Source organism: Rhincodon typus, chromosome 1 (assembly GCF_021869965.1).
Source record: "Rhincodon typus isolate 14 chromosome 1, sRhiTyp1.1, whole genome shotgun sequence".
NCBI lineage: Eukaryota > Metazoa > Chordata > Chondrichthyes > Orectolobiformes > Rhincodontidae > Rhincodon > Rhincodon typus.
Genome location: NC_063332.1, coordinates 99,639,021 through 99,658,639, shown reverse-complemented (window position 1 = coordinate 99,658,639; position 19,619 = coordinate 99,639,021). Strand labels below are relative to the sequence as shown.

At 39.2% G+C, this 19,619-nt stretch overlaps 1 protein-coding gene across 6 annotated transcripts in view; it reads right to left on the bottom strand.

Moving 5' to 3' along the window:
* Positions 1-7,842, bottom strand: part of LOC109920589 (prominin-1-A-like) — a 237,273-nt gene extending 229,431 nt beyond the window's left edge. For all 6 annotated transcript variants that reach the window (XR_007263570.1, XR_007263572.1, XR_007263573.1 and 3 more), the window contains exon 1: positions 7,459-7,842. The gene's annotated coding sequence lies outside the window, so the exon portion shown is untranslated. The remainder of the gene's footprint in view (positions 1-7,458) is intronic.
* Between the last annotated feature and the right edge of the window lie 11,777 nt (positions 7,843-19,619).

Genomic DNA, 19,619 nt, shown 5'->3' with positions numbered 1-19,619 from the left:
TTAACTATTTTATCTGATGTCTAGTATACCTACTGGCTCGAATGATCAAAAATACTTTTCAGATTCACCTCCTTTGTCATGAAATATTCTATTTATTTTAATAAGATCATCCCTGAAATATTACCCATCAGACTGTAAGCTTAAGGTTATTCCAGTCTTTCTCCAATGCTCATAACCAGGGGTTATTCTTTTTACTATCTTCTGCACCTCTCAATTACATTTATACACCACAAAGTTGGAAATCAAAGTTGCATACAACATTTTAAATAGAGTCTAACCAGTCCAATACAAAGGCATAACTTCAACAGACTTAATGGTATTCTGGCATTATACCTTCTATTCAATTTAATTACTTTGTATTTAATACAATTACTTCTCCACACAGACTCAGTCTACCAACATCCAGGACATTACTGTAGAAGTTTGTCAGTACAGTGTCCTAGGCCCAATTATCTTCAGTTGTTTCCAGGATTTTCAGGTCAGAGCTGGGGATATTCACTGAAAATTGCACAATGTTCAGCATCATTCACTGAAGTAGCCTGTGTCCATGTGCAACAAGACCCAGTCAACATCCAGACTTGGGCTGATAAGTAGCAAGTAACATTCATGACACACAAGTGTCGGGCAAAGACCATCTCCAACACGAGAGAACTCAGTCATCACCCTTTAATGTTCAACGGCAAATCATTACCAAATGTCCTACGACCAATATCTTGGGGGTTACCATTGAGCACAGTAGCACCAAGAGTGGGTAACAGGCTAGGAATTCTATGGCAAATTACTCACCTCCTAATTCCTAAAGCCTGTTTGCCACCTATAACACACAACACAGCAATGTGATGGCATATTCTCCACCTGCCTGGATAGGTGCAATTCCAACAACACTCAAGAAGCTGGATATCATCCAACACAAAACTGTGACTGGTACCCCAACCACCACATGCATTCATTCCTTCCACTACTGGATGTACTGGAGTTAGTCACTGAAGTTTACTAGACAGCATCTACCATATCTGCAGACTTAGAAGCGCAATGGCAGTAGGTACACTGGAACACCATTGCTTGAAAATTCATCTCCAAGTTAAATCACCATCCAGATGTGAAACTATACCGCCATACGTTCATTGTCACTGGGTTAACATCGTGGAAATTCCTTCCTAACAGCACTACAGCAGTTCCTACATTTCAAGGACTGCAATGGCTCAAGTAGACTGTTCACCAATACCTCCTCCAGGGCAATTAGGAATGGGGAATAAATACTGGTCTAGTCAGTGATATCCCTTGAATAAACATACCCAATTTGCATTCAAAGTTTCTCAAAGTTAATAGGATGCAATTCTTTCAATATGCAATTGCACTGGGCAACATCAAGTTTCGATGGTTTCTCTGCCCAATTGTGTAACAGTCAAAATCTTTCCGCCAAACTTCAACTATATAATTTGTGACTACAATACCTAAAGTTGACAGTGGAGTAGGGAGGCTGAAGCGGGGCTTGTCCGCTCCCGTCTGCTTTCTCTTTATTTTTATTTTTTTTAAAAAAACTTTTGTCCTTTTTTCTTCGTCGTTTTCTTTTCTTTTAAGCCTCCGGCGGCGGCAGCGGCAGCAATGTCAGGATGAAGTGGACACGGTTACACACAGCCCGGGGTCTCCCAGCGAACGCAGAACAGGCGCAGGTGCCTGAAGGAGAAAGGCAGTCTCGTCCCCATGTGAGGGTCTTTGTCTTTGGCGTGCAGGCATTCCAGCGGTCTCACAGGTGGTCTCATCCAGGAGTTGTGATCTCGGCACAGCAACGACAGTCTTCTTTGGACGCTTCCGAAGTATCCAGCAGCCCGGCGTGACAGTCCCGTCCCAGCTGCATCTTCACGATCTTCCACCATTCCTATATCAACATTCCCCGAACCCAGGAACCGTTAACTGAACTGTGATGAACTTTTGTCTTAATTCTACTGTTTTATTATTATTATTATTATTATCATCATCATCATGTACAACTTTTGTCATTAGTATAGGCACAATGGTGAGGTGATTTTAAAAACTTTTCAATGTATTTTTCATGTGAAAGTACACGGTACTATAAATTTCCATTCTAATCTAATTTAGAGCAGCTTTCAAATTCAGCAATCTTCTAAATCTCTCTATATATGGAAAGTACGGGCCCAAACGAGGGTGAAACTACATTTTTGAAGGTATTTACAATAACTTTCCATTAAAACTCATAAAGTACAAATAGAAAGCCTCACAAAATAAATCCTCTCAAGATGGTTTCCATCACAATAAATCTCATAGCTGCAGTAAAATCTCACAAATATTGTCATCTTTTTTGATTTAATTTATTTTCAGTGAATTCACAAGTTACAAATACATTGTACATGATTGCAAGGGCTCTAAATAACCAAATTTAGTCGTCCTTGTGTTTTTTACAGATTGATAATGTATCTGAATACACTTTTTTGCAAGTAATAAGTGGATTGTTGATTTTCAAACTATGCTGTTATAATTGTAACAAAGTCTAGTTAAAGACTTAAATTTAAATATTCACACTAAAATTAGACACAATATATATGCTAATTTAGTGACCGCATGATTACATTAAATTACTGCTTAGTGCCTATTCACCAATAATTGAACAAACCTTTTTGTTGAAAAAAAACTTATGAATCCTTTCAGTGATTATAGCAGGTCATGAATTTCATAATTTTTATATATTGACACAAATATTTTGGGGAAAATTGTAGTTCATTTTCAGTTGTGATTTCTCACCGCAACCTGAATCCACACTTAACCCTAAACAAAAAAACCAAAGAACTGTGGATGCTGGAAATCAGAAATAAAAACAGAAATTACTAGAAAAACTATTATTTTTCATGGAAAATAACAGGCTAAGAATGAGTCATAATATATCAGCAGATCACCAGCTTAGTGTACCACAAGCAAGACAGGAGGAAGAAAGTATTTGCAGCACGAATAGAAAGCTGATTGATGGACAAGCAGGAATAGTTATTGCAGAGTTGGGAAAAAGATTGAAAGCTATGTATTGCAGAGATCAATACTGGGTCCATTTTTGTTCCCAATGTTGTTGATTTGGTCTTAAGCAAATAGAGTTCATTATCAAAACTTACTGAGGACCCAAGAGAGGAGGCGATGACAAGGAAAGAAGGCCAATATGAATCTTCAGGAGAATGTAGACAGATTTGGAGAATAAGCAGAAAAATGAAATTTTCAATGGAAAGTCACTGAAGATCAGGAGATCAAATTAATTGTTTTGTTGAAAGCCCAGTTAAATAAATTAACTAAAGGTATTTTGAGTTTTATAAACAAGAACACAGTGTACAACAATGAAGACATTATAAAGATATTTACTCAAAACTTTGGTTTGGTCTCAGAAAAGTCATTAGTCCATATTTGGACAACCATTATAGAAAAGACATTAAATTCATGGTGCGGAGAACAGATTCACTACCATAGCAGAGATGAAAAAGTATAGTCATAAGAAACAACATGAGCACCAAAGGTTCTCTCACTGAAGCTGAGAAGGCTAAGGCAACCTCAACAAGATTTTTCAAATGATAAAGAATTTTGAATGTGAAATGAGGGAAACGGTTTCTTCTGGTTAGAAAAAACAGTAGTAAGAGAAAATCAATTTAAAATTTACAGACAAATAGAATGAGGTGAGAGATTAAGAGATTTATTATTCATGGAATGTAATGTCACAACAGCAAAGGACAAGAGAGCCGGCACAGACACAATAGCCCAAATGATCCTCATTTTGTGCTGTCAACATCTATGAAAACAAACTGTTCATGCATTTTGAAGCCAAGCAGGATAACTGTTCATTAATTCAGAACTTGGAATCAACCCAGGTTTTGAAAATAGTTAAATCTGCTGTGGGAAGATTACCAATAATCTGTTTTGAGTCCCTTGGTAAATCACATGGTACAATCCCATAAGGGGTGACCATTTCTGGGTTTTAAATTCCATAGATACTTGACAGCTTTATGTAATATTGGTAGTTGCCTATCTAATTTCCTTTAGTCCAGTTTGGAGAAGAATTATTTCTAAGTCATTCTATGACAATAGTTGGCATTTCTTGTGCAATCATTGTAGAGGCAAACATTCAAAGGGTAACTGGACACACGGAGCTTTGTCTCTCTCTCCAGGCATTCTCATTCATTCCTCTTAGCTGAGTATTCTGAGGGTTAGCAATGTGTTGGGTTTTGTTTTGATATCCAAGATGAAGTCTACTATTGTCCAATCTTTAATTTCAACAAACAAAGGCCTAACATATTGCTCCAATGGCAATAAGTGAGAAGACTGTATAAAGCGGAGGTTGACCCCCACCCCTCCCCCGTCTGATAACTAAAACCAAAACACCAAGAGAGAAGTGCCTCACCCTATAATCTGTTAAGAGGAGTGTGAGAAGGGGTGTAATCCATTTTTTCAGCAACTCTTAGCGGTTAAGTAAAATAAACCCCTGACACTCACTTTATAATCAACAAGTAACAATTTATTTATCTAACTCTAACAGTGAGCAAATTAACTAAATTATTAACAAACCGAATAAACCCCTTCTAACTATTAACCATTCCCAAATAACAAGATTCTAATCGTATGCCGTTTCAACAAATACAAGCCCCACCTGTATAAAACAAAAAATAATAAAAATAGAATTTACAGAAATTACAGAAATCTCTAGAAATTACAGCCAGGTTACATGTCTTCCAGCAGGGTCTGTGCCTTCTCCGTCGAATGTTCTGTCAGGAATTCCTTCTCCATCTGATTCTTCTGTCAGGAATATTAACTAGTTGTGCCGTGGGTACCTTTGATTTCGATGGTGCTTTCTCTAAAACTTTGTGAAGACTGTGAGAGCTAGCGAATCACTTTTGAGGGCTGAGAGCTGTTAACTCTTGCAGATGGCAGTTCGCTCTCCCGTCTTCGTCTAATTGCCCCCTCTTTTATACCCTTGATGACATATTAATATTATTTACAATAGGATTGGTCCTATGTTGTAAAAACCATCAAATTTAAATTTAATTGCTTTTTGGTATCTGGGTGCCTAGCTCAAATTAATTGGCTAAATTCAAAACTTGTCTTGATAACAAAACAAAACTGCTGCTTGGCCTGCTGACTGTATAGCCTTTTGTTACAAATGTTTCAATTCAGATGCTCTATGCACCTGCAAACGCACAAGCTGCTGCCCACCGACATCCTTTTTGAATGTCTGAGCATAGAAAAAGCACATCATTTTTTAAAGGGACCACACACTGACTTTCCCCCCAAAAAATCTTACAAACACCAAATTCTAACGACCTGCCTTCCAATCCATAAATATGCTACCCAACTTCACAACAGTCTGATGTTAAAAGAGAACATCAAACATCCTGACAATTTCAAAGAGCAATTTACACCAAAAGTCATTTTCTGAGGAGGCTATACCACTAGATATTGGGCTTACTGTGGAAAGCGAGGTTCCAATTAAGGGAATGGTCCCTATATATACGTAAGAGAATTATCTGATGAAACATTAAAATTGTAACAAGGAATCTTCTATAATTGTCATGTATGATTTTTTAGTGGTCAAAGAGCTACTTCCTACTTTTCATTTAAAGCCTAGTCATGAGAAAATCTGTGAGAAACTGGGAAAGAAGACATTTCTCATTCACAAAACTCAGCTGGGATGCCTTCATCAGCATGAAAGCAAACTTACATTCTAAAACATTTCTATTCACATTTACAATAATTTGCATAATGATTGCTTTTATTCTTTTTGGTGACATAGTGTGATGATTTTGAATGTGGAAACAAAGAGCCTCAGTTGGTAAAATCAATGTATTTTCAACCATTCAGAAATCTAAAGTCTTTCTCTCCAAAGCACCAATGAAGCATTCAATTGTTTAACAATTCCAGGATTCTGGTTGTCTCTGCTGTATATAAAAAAAATTCACATGTTTAGTCATTATGCAAAGAACTTCAATAATCAGTTCTAAAATCACCTTTTACTAATTTCAGCACAGGACTCCTGTATTGATCCCTATAGTCTAACTGAAAGTAAAATTTGCTTGTATTTTCTATGTCTCTAATCTTACATATCACCTTATAAAATCACCTGTCGTACACTTTTCTCTGCTACAAAGCCAAAACTTAAGCGGGGGGTGGGGGGCGAGGAAGACAGGTAAAATCAGTCTCAAAGCTCTTTTATGCATTTAAATACTGAAGTCAATGTCTCCTATATCTTGGCAATCAAAACTGGTGCAATCTGAGCAGAATACGATAAATGTAAATCTCATTAATTCCTCTGATTTAAACTGTTTTGACAAGGTCGTCCAACATGTCATTTAACTTTGTTGGTTGCAGAGGCCACAGCGATTCCTAGATTTCTTCCAGCTTCATCCTTACCTATTACTGCATTCTGCATCTATGTGTCATCTATTTCTTTACAACACTTTACATTTCTCCACATTACATTTCATCTAGCATTGCCCTTATTCAACTCATTTCATAATTTCTCAGCTGCCTTCTCAGATTTCTCTACCGCACCTGGTTTGGTATTATCTGCAAATCTGGCTACTCTGTATTGAATTTCTGAATCCAGGTCATTAGAAATAATTAGATCCAGCATCAAAATCCTAAGGCGCCGAACACGGTCATATCCTTCACAATGACATTTCGTTTCCAGCGAGAAAACCGTACTTCCTACCCATTCGTTAGTTTCTATTCAGCCTTAAAGCTCAAGCTTAAAAAATCTTTTGCACAGAACTTTATCAAAAACAATTTTCTCCTTGCCGGTAGACATTTCAGCTCCATTGTTCATGTTTCATTCTCAAGCCACAAGCAATAAGCAGAAACAATCCTTGAAAAACCAGATATAGAAATAAATGCACGTGGGAATGGAACAGGGAAGAAATCCACTACTTCCCCTAAGGACTCTTAAAGCTGACCCAGTGAAACATGTCTTATTTTTAAAAGTGAAAATATTTAAAGCATGCTTCCTCCCTTTTAAAACGTAATTGCACAAATCTCGCAGGCATAACGAAAAGTTCCTTTTGAAGTTCCAAGTAATTCAAGGCCGTCCCTTCAAGAAAGTGACAAATATTTGAGGAAACGTCGTTGTTGAACATAAAACTAGGTCAGTTACATTGAGTATCCTTTTGAAATACAGGGACAATAACCTAGAGTACAAATTATATGGTACATCGCTATCAGATGTTGACAAAGTAAGTGGTTAACAAATACAGAAAGCGATCTGTATCTCATCTTCCCCGATCCCAAAGTTTAACTTTTTTTTACCAGCGATCTGGGAATCATTGTTTTCACTGCAATGAACGCGTTTCCACCTTTAAAATTTAAATACTTTAATTCCGTCGCACAAATCACTGCTTTAGAATTCAACCCTGATTTACAAGGAAATAATTCAGAAGATAAGAAACTGGTACAAAATCAACGAGATTTGAGTTTCTTTACCTCCGGCACTCGTCTTAATCTCACTTTGTTCCTCTCATTCAAACGACTCGCTCTTCCCGCAGCACAACTGCTGCACGCAGCAAAAGCTCCTGGTGGACCTTGCAGAATTACTTTTTAAACCTTCATGAAGAAAGAAGGTTTGAAAGCGCAGGACACCTCCTGGAGAACACTACCGCCCTCGAGTGTTGCTCCACTCACAGAGGCCGCGGGCGGGGCCAACTCCGGGCCGCTCGCGCTCCCGCCGGCCGTTAGTGAGAGCCGCTCGTGGCCCGCGCGCCTTCCCTGGGTCCTGCTGCCATCTGCCAGCTGCTGGCGTCACACGCACTGCGAGGGGCGCAGCGCCGGAGAGGGAAATCAAACGACAACTACACCTCATCTACAGAAAGCAGGAATCCTCCACTTTAACTGCAGAAGGCAGGACCCTCCATTTTGACCACAGAGGTGTGGGAAAACCAGCACCAGTGAAACAGGTCTGTTATACTGCAGAAACAAAAGCCCTTAAAGCACAGAGAATAAAGCAGAATTCATATAACTTGAGAATTAAAAGTTTTTAATGCAAAAAGAATAAATAATCACATGAGGAAATGGCAGCATAAAGACACTGGCTGAAACATTTAATTTCATAAATGAGCCAATTAGAAGGCAGAATTGGATATCATGGAGAACACAGCTTTTGAGATGCAGAATTGTTTCTAAACAAAACACGTTAACACATTTTTGGTTGCAACTGGGACTACAGCCGAGGATGCTGTAGTTCACCAAGACATAAAATAAGTCACAGATACATTTGATGAAGTTTAGCATGCTTTTGGGAATCATGGACGGAATTTTTTTTTCTGGGGACTGAAATCAGAAAAGGATAGTTTTTAAAACCTATCCTTGTGGAAGCATTTGCTGCATGTTTTAAAAGCAAGCTAATTTTATACTTGTTTGTTAAAGCAATGAGGCAAGATTAGTTGCACCAGGGGCCTATACAAAATAAAATTTGACCAGCAGCATGTAGGTGATGGGTCTGTGTGGTGATGACCAGTTGTTGGTTACAAAGGCTTCCTGTGTGTCAAGAAAAATGTGATTGGTCTCCAGAAACTGACCAGCTTATGGGTATGAATGAGAAAGGGAAAAGACTTTGGACCTCCTAAAGGTAAGATGGTGTCCTTTTCTCTAAAGTAATAAAGAACCTGTAGCCTGAAGAAGGCAAGTTTATTTTCATTCACCAGTTGCTGCAAATTGTATTTTGAAAAAATAAGCAGAGTGTTTCTATGTTGTGAACCAGTCACCCTGTGACCCCTGCAAGCAAGCGAAAGTACCTGGAGAAGAGAGATCAACAAACATCAAAACCTGACAAGCAAAAGGATCATCTCAGTCAACCCTGTGCACAATGGCCATTGAACTTCTGGTTTTTCCCTCCACCAGTGCTTTTCTTTTTGTGTGTGTGTGTAGCAGGAGTTTGATACAGTAGAGATCTATCTAAGGTTCTCGAGTAGATTTGTAGCTCGGGTTGTGGATGCTGTGGTTAGTTTGCTCGCCAAGCTGATTCATTAGTTCACAATTATTTAATAATAATATTTAATACCAGGCAGGAAAACACAATAGCACTTCATCGGAGGCTGCACTGATGATGTTACCCAGCAGGGCAATGAAATGTCTGCGAATTAACGAACTGGCTCCGTGAGTGATCCAACCACAGCAGTAGAGATTTATGTTGATTATTTAAGGTTGTTTACTTGTAAATAGAACCTATGTATTTGCAAATGCAGTTTTGGCATTCATTTCAAGAGGGATAGAAAACAAGAGCAGAGATGTACTGCTGAGGCTGTATAAGGCTCTGGTCACATCACATTTGGAATATTGTGAGCAGGTCGGGCCCCGTATCCACGAAAAGATGTGCTGGTATTGGCGGTTTACAAGAATGATCCCAGGGATGAAGGGCTGGTCATTTGAGTGGTTGAGGCCTCTGGGTCTGTACTCTGCAAAGTTTACAGGGATGAGGGGTGATCTCATTGAAACTTATAGTGTACCTTGATAAAATTTTTAATTTCCATGATGATTTTGGAAATAACAGGGCTTGATTTCCAGCATACTACACCACTATGGCATAACAATTAGTCTAATCTTAGGACAACTAAAATCCTTGAAAGAAAAATAATTAACAGAAAAGCTTAGCATCAAGGCAAATCCATTGATGATTTTACTAAACCTCTATAGTATGCTGGAACTATTTGATAATGAAACTTTGAAAGCAGAATCCACAAGAGACTTTTGTTGTTGTTGGACTTCCTAATAAGTCATTGTTCAATTTATTACAGTACAAAGAAAACTTAACCTGGAGAAAGCCATTCAGATGTTGCAGGAAGCAGAAATCAGGAACCACAGAGAAACCCTTAAAAGAGCAGAGCAACCTTATTACAAAAGAACAACAGAATCCATTTAGGTTGTTGAGGTTGGTTGGCTCGCCGAGCTAGTTTCTTGTTTTGCAGATGTTTCGTTATCATGCTTGGTAACATCCTCAGTGCAGCCTCTGATGAAGCATCGGTGTGTTTTCCTGCCTGGTTTTTAAACTTTGGGGTCCGTTGAGATGGATTGCCTCACTTCCGGTTTTCCTTCGTAGTGGAATGTATATGGGGTTGAGTTCAATGTGTTTATTAATAGTATGCTTTGTGGAGTGCCATGCTTCTAGGAATTCTCGTGCCCGTCTCTGCCTAGCCTGTCCCAGGATCTTGGTGTTGTCCCAGTCGAAATGGTGGTTCTCCTTGTCCATGTGGATTGAGATGAGTGAGTATTGGTCATGTCTTTTTGTAGCCAGTTGGTGTTCATGTACTCTTGTTGTTACTTTCCTTCCTGTTTGTCCAATGTAGTGTTTCTCGCAGTCTCTGCGGGGGATCTTGTAGATGACATTGGTCCTGTCCATGGTGGGGAGTGGGTCTTTAGTTCGGGTGAGCAGTTGTCTTAGGGGTGACGTGGGTTTGTGTGCCACTCTGATGCCCAGCGGTTGTAGGAGTCTTGTGGACTCAACGGACCACAGAGTTTTAAAAACCAGGTGGGAAAACACACCGACGCTTCATTGGAGGCTGCACTGAGGATGTTACCAAGCATGGTAACGAAACGTCTGCAAAACAAGAAACCAGCTTGGCAAGCCAACCAACCTCGACACCCACAACCTGAGCTACAAATCTACTCCAAAACCTTAGAATCCATTTAGTTGATGTCCAAACCATTAAAAGGCATACAAGATGCGATAACAGAAATAGACCATACAGTAGAAACTGAGATTCAATGTCAGCACTGTGGAACAAAGAAACCTCATTGGAGAAGGCAGTGCCCAGCTACTACACAAGAATGCCATATCTGTAAAATCATAGGTCACTTCCAGAAGAGGGATGTGGACTTCGTTACAAAGCAGCAAAAGGTTAAATAGCTACTCAAAGAAAGATATTGGGAGATAGAGTAACCTACAAAAGAAGAGAAATCAAATGTGTTCCTGGGGGAAATTAGTGATTCAAGTTAATTGTTTTGGCAAGAAACAATTTGTGAATTGACATCACAATAATTTTATGTTTGAGACTGGAGCAAGTATTATTAGATTGTATACTATAGATGAAGAAACAGAGATTACATCTTACAGTAGAGAAACTACATCATCTAGGAGGTTATGAGTCATCTTTTAACCAACAATCAACAGCTATGATTTCCTTGATGTGTGTTCCATAATTGTTCCATGACCAGATGTTCTATTACTGGCACGTTGTTAAATCATTGTGGCATAACTGGCCAACTTTTGCCTGTTCATTGTCATTTGTAACTTGTTGAAAGCTTTCTGCAATTTTAATAAGGTTGAAGTCATGGAATTAGGCAGGTTTAGTAATAAGGTGAGAAAATGGATAAGTATTCTAACATTTATTTTGATTACTGTTGGGAATTGGGGTGATTAAAAGTTCACGGAAGCAGCAGCTTCTTGGTCTGAACAATTTCTGATTTTAAACTTTCTTACACTATTACAATAAATATGTTATATGATTTGGATAGGGTTCAGTCCAGTAATCCAGAAAGTGAGGTATTTGTACGCACTGAGTTCCTTGGATCTGGAATGCACCAGCTGGGAATGTGGTGGAGGCAGATTCAACAATAGCTTTTAAAAGAAAATTGGATAATAATTAAAAGATAAAGAAAATTACAGGGTGATGGGAATGTGGGACTAGGTCAGTTGCATCGTGGAGATCCAGCCCAGACACCATTTTGACCAAATGTCCTTATCTTGTGCTCTAACCATTCTATGTATTCACCATAGTCTTTTATGAAGACTATTACCAATGTTAAAGAAAGAAGTGAAGAAACATCTTTTATCAAATATTCTCGGATGTATGTATAAATAATTTGATTTTGTCCATGCGCCTTGCATTTATTGTTTATCTCCTATAAAAGGTAAAATGCAGATGTAACAAAATAGTACTACGCTTCTTTTTCTCAGATGCTAATGTCCTTTCCAATATTTCCATTTGTTTTCTGATCAATGGCGTTTTCATTTTATCTAAAATCTAGAATTTGTGATATTAAGTGCTTTGTTTGTTCCTAAAGCTTATAATAAATGATGCATTTCTTTCCACAAATGTAAGCCATTTTGTGTTCTTTGTGATAATAAACCCCTTCCCAACCCTTAATCTCAGTCTCCAGGTAGGGAAGTAGGCAGATAAGCTGATAACACATTTGTGTTTCTGTCAATTTTAGACCAGATCTCAACTAGTTTGTTGTTATGTTCTGAATAATGTTTGTATATCTCTTTGAATAACCCATGCCTGTTCTAAATGAGGAACAATTCTCTTTATGTACAAGTGACTGGAATCATAGAATCCTTACAGTGCTGAAATAGGCCATTCAGCCCATTGAATCTGCACTGGCCCTCCAAAGAGCATCTCACCCAGACCCAGCTCCCCAGCCTAACCCCATAACCCCACATTTTACCATGGCTAATGCACCTGATTTTTTTTCTCCTTTATTCATTCACAGGATGAGGGTGTTGTTGGCTAGGCAGCATTTAACGCTCATCCCTAATTGCCCAGATGATCACCAACAATCTATTCTGGTCCAACCATGTTGATGGGACAGTCAAGAAAGCACAAAAATGCCTCTACTTCTTCCGGAGGCTATCGAAATTCAGCTTGTCTGCAAAGACTCTTTACCAATTTTTATAAATGCACCATTTAAAGTATCCTATCTGGATACATCACAGCATGGTTTGGCAACTGCTGTTCCCAAGACCACAAGAAACTACAGAGAGTTGCGAACACAGCCCAGTGCATCACACAAATCAGCCTTCCATCCATTGACTCCATCTATAATTCCCGCTGCCTCAGGAAAGCAATCAACTTAATCAAAGAACCTCCCACACCAGTTATACTCTCTTCTACCCTCTTCCTTTGAGCAGAAAATATAAAAGTTTGAATGTATGTACAAACAGATTCAAGAACAACTTCGTCCCACTGTTATCAGACTTTTGAACAGACCTCTCAAATGTTGACTTTAATCTGTTACTCTGCACCTTCTTTGCAACTGTAATACTGTATTCTGCACTCTGTTTTGCTACCCTGATGCACTTTGTATGGTACAGTCTGCCTGTATAGCACATAAAACAACACTTTCCACTGTATCTTGGTATATGTGACAACAATAAGTCAAATCAAATCAATTCAGAACTGGAGTCTAAACTTCGAACATTGACACATCAGTGAGGGGGAAGAGTTATCTGGATGCTGTGTTTCAGGAGGAAGTCACACCCTTGAGATTACCGACCTCGAATTCAGTCAGGGATCAGGGACAGGAGGGTGTGACTATGAGCAAGACCGGTAGATGATCCAGGAGGCAGTGCTGAACAAGCCTCAGCCCTTGAGCTTGTCTAACAGATTTGCGATTCTTGCTCATTGTGTGGATGAGAATGTGGGCTGTAGGGAAGAAGAATGAACTGACCAATAGCACCACGGTACACGGAGCCATTCAAGAGAGGGAAGAGAAATGTAGTTGTAATCAGGGTGGTATATTCAGGGGAATATACAGGGTTCTCTGTGGTCAGCATCGAGAATCCTGAAAGTTGTGTCACCTGTCTGGTGTCCGGGTTCAGGATATTTCATCTGGGCTGCAGAGAAGAACAATATAGTTGTCGTGGCCCACATAGGTACCAATGATATAGGTCGAAAGAAGAAAGAGATTCTGCTGAGAGAATATGAGCAGCTGGGCCGAAACTAGAAAGCAGCGCCAAAAAGGCAATAACCTGCTGATTATTACCTGAGCCATAAGCTAATTGGCACAGGGTCAACAAGGTTAAAGAGGTAAATGCGTGGCTCGGAGATTGGTGTCGGAGAAACGGGTTTGACTTCGTGGGACATTAATGACGGGGTTGATTGTTACCAGAAAATAAAAGGATGTGCAAAATGCGTGAATGTCATATTGTACAAAGGAACCACAAAAGGGGAAAAGGGAAAATTCAATAATAGAACACACATAAAGGCTTTGTATCTTCTTGCATGATGTAATCGGAATAAGGTAGATGAACTGATAGCACAAATTGAGGTAAACGAATATGATCTCCTAACCATAATGGAAATATGGTTATAAGGAGATCAAAACTGGGAACTTAACATTCAGGGATATTTGATCTTTTGGAGGGACAGGTGGGATGGAAAAGTTGATGGGGTAGCACAGTTAATAAGAAGTTAAATAAGGACAGTTGGGAGAGATGATCTAGACTCAGATGATGTAGAGACCATTTGGGTGGAGGTGAAAAAAAAAACAGCAAGGGAAAGACGACATTGTTTGGAGTAGTGTCCAGACCCCAAACAGTAGCCTTTCCCACAGAGTAGCTATGAATCAACAAATAATAGAAGCATGTAAGAAGAACACAACAATAATTATGGGTGTCATTAATCTTCATGTCAATTAGGTTAATCAAATTAGAAAGGATGGCTACGACAATGAATTCATAGAATGCATTGGGATAGTTTCCTTCAGCAACATGTCATGGGGCCAGCAAGTGAGTAGGCTATCTTGGATCTGGCAATGGATAATGAAATGATTTGAAAAAGTAAAACTTTAAGCAAAATTTCTCCTAGGAAGCAGTGATCATAACAGGATGGAGTTTAATATTCAGTTCAAGAATGAGGAACTTGGGTCAGAAACAACTGTGTTTAACTTAAATAAAGGGTATTACAATGAAATGAGGATAGAGTTAAAGTGGACTAGGCAGATAGATTAGCAGGAATAATAGTAAGCAAGCAGTGGCAGACATTTAAAGGAGGTAATTCATGTCTCTCAGCAAAAATACACCACAGTAGGAACGAAAGATTCTAAAAGGATAACCCAACAATGGCTAACCAAGGAACTTAAGGAGAATATTCAGTTGAAAGAAAAAGCATACAAGAAAGCAAAAGTCAATGATTACTCTGAAGACTGGGATAAATTCAGAATCCAACAAAGGAGGACTAGAAAGATAATAGAGAGGGTGGCATGGTGGCTCAGTGGCTAGCACTGCTGCCTCATAGTGCTAGATACTGGATTCAATTCTACCCTTGGGTGCTGTCCGTGTGGATTCTGCACATTCTTCCCATGTTCCGGTTTCCTCCCATAGCCCAAAGATGTGCAGTTTAGGTGGAATGGCTATGCTAAATTGCCCAGTGTTGAGATGGATTAGCCATGGGAAATGCAGGGTCATAAGGTAAGGGGGTGGGTTTGGGTGGGATGACATTTGCAGGGTCAATGTGGACTTGATGGGCTGAATGGCCTGCTTCCTAGTGAGGAATATGAAGGTGACAATAAGAGTTGTTTTAAATATATAAAAGGAAAAGAGATTAAGGTGAATATAGGCCCCTTAGAAAATGAATCTGGAGAAACAGCTTTGGGGACCAAGAAAATGACAGACGAGTTAAACGGATATTTTGCCACTGTCTGTACAGTGGAAGATATTTTGAACATTCCATTAATACTAAGGAGTACAGGCAGGAAATAAGTACCATCACCATCACTAAAGTAGTAATACTGGACAAACCCGATGGGGCTAGAGGTAAGCTTACATCTGAAGATCCTAAAAGAGGTAGCTACAGAAATAGTGGATGCATTGGTTGCAATTTTCCAAAAATCTAGATTCTGGAGAAGTACCAGAGGATTGGAAAACTGCCTATGTGACATTGCTATTCAAAGAGATGGAGACAAAAGCAGGTAAGCAAAGGCTGATTAGCCCATTGCTGGAAAAGTACTGGAATCAATAATTAAGGAAGTAATAGCAGAACATTTAAAAAATCGTAACCTATTTAATCAGAGTCTGCATGGCTGCATGAAAGGGAAATTGCATCGGACTAATTTATTAGAATTTTGAGGAATTTTCAACCAGAGAGTGAATAGAGGGGCACCAGTAGATGTATTGTATTTGGAATTCCAGAAGGTATTGATAAGGTATCTAATAAAAGGTTGTGATAAGAGCCCATGGTGTTGAAGATAGTATATTGGCATGATAAAGAACTGACTCATGGACAGGAAAAAGTGAGTGGGGATAAGGGGTTCTTTTTCAGGTTGGTGATCAGTGACCAGTGGGGTTTCACAGGGATCAGTGCTTAGGCCGCTCTTGTTTACAATACATATTAATGACTTGAAGGAAAGAAGTGATGTATTGTAGCTGAATTTGCAGACAACACAAAAATAGCGGATTGAGAGAGGGATACAAACAGTTTACTGACAAATATTGATAGGTTAAGTTAGCAAAAAGTTGGCAAATGGAGTATAATGTGGGAAAATGCAAAGCTGTTCATTTTGGAAGAGAAAGCAAAAGAATAGAATATTATTTAAATGGAGTAAAGCTACAAAAACCTGCAACACAACGAAACTTGGGAGTAGAGATAGTAGGAACTGCAGATGCTGGAGGATCCGAGACAACAAGGTGCAGGGCTGGATGAACACAGCAGGCCAAGCAGCATCATAGGAGCAGAGAGGCTGACGTTTCGGGCCTAGACCCTTCATCAGGGGAAGGGGGTTCTGAAATAAATAGGGAGAGAGTGGGAGGTGGATAGAAGATGGATAGAGGAGAGGATAGGTGGAGAGGAAACAAACAAGTCGAAAGGCGGGGATGGGGCCAGTAACACCTTCTAACAAGGGCCCTTCTAGGCCCGAAACGTCAGCCTCTCTGCTCCTATGATGCTGCTTGGCCTGCTGTGTTCATCCAGCCCTGCACCTTGTTGTCTCGAAACTTGGAAGTACTTATGCACAAAACAGAAAACTAGCATAGGTACAGCAGGTAATCAGAAAGGCAAACAGAATGTTTGCCTTCATTTTAAAGGGCTTGGAGTATAAGAATAGGGAATCGTTATTGCAACAGAAAAAGGTGCTGGTAAGACCACTCTGCAGTATTGAGAGCAGTTTTGGTCCCCCTTGTTTAAGGAAAGGTATCATTTCACTGGAGGCAGTTCAGAGAAGGTTCACTAGGATGATCCCTGGAGAGATTGTCTTATGGGCAAAGGCTAAACAGATTGGGACACTACTCACTGCAGTTTAGAAGAATGATCAACAATCAAGGTTTTCCACTGATTCCGACTGACTCCAAAGAAAGACGGCACAATGGTTTTATTGTTGGAGACCAATCATCTTAGACCCAGAACATCTCTGTAGAAGTTCCTTCAGGTTGTGTTCTGAGCCTAATCATGTTCAATTACTTCCCTCCATCAAAAGGCTAGCAGTGGGGATGTTTGCTGATGACTGCACAGCATTCAGAATGATGCAACACTCCTCAGATACTGAAATGACCCCTGCACATCTGCAGCAAGACCTGGACAATATTCTTGCTTGGGCTGTGAAGTGGCAAGTAACATTCGCACCATACAAATGCCAAAGAAATGCAAGAGAGAATCTAATCAGCTCCCTTTCACTCAGTGGTTCAGGTTGTATCTAGATATTCCAGCAGCCTTGGGACAGGATTTTGCCAGACCATAGAGTTTGCCAAACTGGGGATGTCATTTGTTAGCACCAGCATGGGAAAATTTTAAACTCACTTAAAATGCACTGTGCAACATATAATGAGTTGAAAAGTAGTTATTTTAGAGAATGTAGATTTTCTTTCATTTATCAGTACAATTCCAGAAAACCAGAAACACTGTGGATTCTTTGGAAAACCAGATGTACTGCAATGTTTACACCAAGAGAACATGCTGGACCACAAAGGCGTAGCAGCAATATTCATATCCCACAAATTAATAATAAAAAGAAACATGACAAGGGTTTGGTTTCTAGTTTTGAAACTGCAGCACTGGCCCCATGCATCACTTTCAAATATTCCTGAAAATAAGGGATAATTATTCATAGTGGTTTAACTGACTAGCATCCACTGCTATTGGGAGTCTGCCTCCAGGTAAAATTCTTCCACTTAACTATCTATATCTCTTTGCAGACTCTATTTTTCACAACTTGTTTTTTTCTAACTATTTTTGTATTATCAACAAATTTGGTCAAAACACACACTGTCCTTTCACCCAAGTCATTAATAAAAGATTGTAAAGATTGAGACCCAAGTACTGATTGATTTCTGTGGCACCCTACTAGTTAGTTTATCAATCCAAAAATGCCCTATTTATCCAGATTTAATTTGCTATCCATGCTGAAATATTACCAACAGCACGAGCTCTTACCATGTATCACATCTTTTATGTAGCATATTCTTCAATGTCTTTTCAATTTCCTTTTTTTGTTATGCCTCCGATATATGCAGAGATGATATACTCTAGGATTTATTTGTTCAGGAGCTCAATTCACATTGAACAAATGAACTTCAGCAGCTCTAGAAGGCAGCTCACCATCTTCACAAGGTGAACTAGGGATGGGCAATAAATGCTGGCCCAGGAAGCAAAGTCCACATCCAATGAATGAATTTAAAAAAAAAAAAATGCTTTTAAAATATTTGCCATTGTATTTAAACCATCTAGCCTCAAACACGCCATCTCTAAAGAGACTGCAACTAAAGCAGAATTGCTGGAAGCTCAGCAATTCTGGCAGCATCTGTGAAGAAAGAAAATCAGAGTTAACCTTTCGGTCCGGTGACCCTTCTTCAGAACTGGACTCAGATTGCACTTAGGCTTAACTATTCAGAAACAGTGAGCAAACAACAAACATACAAAATCAAATACAAAACAACTGAACAACCAAACACATCTTTTCCCTCTTGCAAAACTAAAAGATCCTTTCTTAAATTAAATCATCCTATACAGCAGATATCTACATGGAGTCATTAGAGTTCAGACTCTGTTTTCTCCAAGTATCAAAATATCTTGAGATTTGAAGGTCCCTGATTGGCTGAGATTTGAGTTTGAGGTAAAGTGAAGTGGTTCTACATGATTGTCTGCCTTATTTGTATCCTAGTAAACATTGTTCTTGAAATATCCTTAATGTTTCATTATCAAGGCTCTCCCTTTAACTTAATTTTGTCAGCCATCAGATAGCATTGGTAGTGAGCAACCAATTGATCACTCTGCTTTGAATAAGATGATGCAGTAAGAACCTGTAAGATACTTAACCTTGAATTGATACTGTTGAAAATGATCTGATCATTTGTAGATGAATAGCAGTTGGAGTCCTGACATAGCTAACTATCCTCCATTTTGATTGCATCCACTCACCTCACCATGCCACCTCTCTCCCTATCATTCATGTCTCATTGGCAGGGGTGAAGCTGACTTATTTTCGACTGTTCATACCTACCATCAGTACTTATTCTGTATCAATATATCTCATCTACCACCATTAGCACTCCCTTTGTCTTTTACTCTGGGCACTCTCACTATCTGTTCCTCTCACCCCTCTTTCTCTTTTGGCCCCAGCCCAAAAACCATCACTTTTTAGCCTCCTTCAGCTCTGAAGAGTAAATTGAAGTAGAAGTGTTAATTCTGTCTTGTTCTCTACAACGCTGTCAGATCTGTTGAGCTTCTTCAGCACTTTGGCTTAGGGGCAACAGCCACTATTTCCTGGTGGCCAGCCATAAATGGGAAGCTGTCCTTCCATCTCTATTCCATTTTGCTTAATGAATTAGGGTTTTAACTAGTTAAGTTATCAATTTTTCTTCTTCGCTGGTTCTGGTTTAAACTATTGTCCCAGATTAAAGAAAGATAAACATAAAACTCACCAATCACCTACCTACTTGTTAA